Genomic DNA, 1,579 nt, shown 5'->3' on the forward strand with positions numbered 1-1,579 from the left:
TAATGACATCCTCACACAGCACATGGCATTGCTGTGGGGCCTTTCTTTTTCATGTAAACAGTATCACACTCTACACATAGTTTATTTTACCACAGCACAGTTTTCTCCAGTATGGCTACACCATCACATTTATATCATCTCCCCTATGCATGGGACTTTTATTTATTAGTGTCATAATCAGAAGGAAATATTGTTTTTAGGTTTCCTTCCCACTAAACTTAAAATATATATACAAATTTTAAATGGGATGTTGGAAGCAGAGAATTCAAAACCATATGGCTTACTTGAGTATTGAATTAGTAAACCCTCTTGGTGGTACCATGGTGTTCATCTCCTTCTGGGCTCTTCGAATGAACTGTGCAACCTCAACCACACTGAACCTCAGAAGTCAGCACTCCACCCCAGGGACTGCTCCAGGCTCCCTCCAGGTTCACCCCCACCACCCTGAAGATGCTCTTCCCTACATACATGCCTTCTTCTCTGACCTCCATGAGCCCCATAACCCAGTCTCCACTTCTCCTCCCAGCCAGGAGGTAGCCCACCCAGCTTTGGACTTGCTCTCCTAGCTAGTCAATAGTAGACAATGAATAAAGGAGTCAGAAAAAAAGAACTTCCTCTTGTTTTTTACACCTGAACTCAATAGAGAAGTTGATACCTTGAAGTAGGCTACTACTGTAACATCCCCTTACCTTGTACAGAAGTTTATCTCTTTGTGTATCCAAAATGTGTTTGTTGGATGGCTCCCCACTCATCCTGATTTGAGGCGCTTTTAGTGCTGCTTCCTTCTGAAAGGAGCATCCTTCTGTAAGCCTTGACTTTCCTCCTGTTGGCTGACAGAGAACAGTGGAGCAACTAACACACAACACTACTGTTTCTGCATGGCTAAAGACGGTGGTGATTTTATAGCCCCCTGGGCATTTCACATCCATGAAGCAGGAATTGGGGCTCTGCACCAGGCGGTTCTTCTTGTGTTTTCTCCTCTTCTGGAGAGGGATGGAGGAGATCCGTAGCGAGAGGCACATTGTCGTGGGGAGGTCATCACTGCAGGAAAGGCCAGAAGTTTACCTGAGGTAAACCTGAAACGTGTGGCTCAGGTTTAAGTGGTCCGTCTTTCAGTCCATCACCGGTCTTTTGTCGCCTCAGGAGTCTTTCCAATCTCCAGTTCAGCTTCCATGCTGCCCACTACCCAATAGTTAGTGGTGAGTGGGCCACGACTGTCCATTTTCTGAAGCAGAAACAATAGTTAGTGGTGAGTGGGCCACGACTGTCCATTTTCTGAAGCAGAAACAATAGTTAGTGGTGAGTGGGCCATGACTGTCCATTTTCTGCAGCAGAAACAATGTTAAAAGAGAGAACAGGAGTGATCTGCCTTGTGGGGGATCAAAGATCGCAAATATTGTTACTGCTAGAGGGGACTTAAGACATCCAAGTTCATGTCCATTATTTTACAGGTAAGAACAGAAGCTTGAAGAGAGGCATGATTATCTGAGCCCCTACAGGTGGTGAATGCCAGAGGAGGAAGGGTCTGCATCCCCAGCATTCGGGTTCCTCATTGAGGGCTTCTGCCACCATCAGTTCA

The 1,579-nt window shown here is 45.9% G+C and overlaps 1 pseudogene; it reads right to left on the reverse strand.

Annotated features, from left to right (window-relative positions):
- Positions 1-280: 280 nt before the first annotated feature.
- On the reverse strand, positions 281-1,029 carry LOC138996699 (small ribosomal subunit protein eS27-like; annotated as a pseudogene).
- Between the last annotated feature and the right edge of the window lie 550 nt (positions 1,030-1,579).

The sequence above is a fragment of the Myotis yumanensis genome, unplaced genomic scaffold (genome assembly GCF_028538775.1).
Source record: "Myotis yumanensis isolate MYYU_CA2020_CCGP unplaced genomic scaffold, mMyoYum1.0.hap1 SCAF_1, whole genome shotgun sequence".
In the NCBI taxonomy this organism is placed as follows: Eukaryota; Metazoa; Chordata; class Mammalia; order Chiroptera; family Vespertilionidae; genus Myotis; species Myotis yumanensis.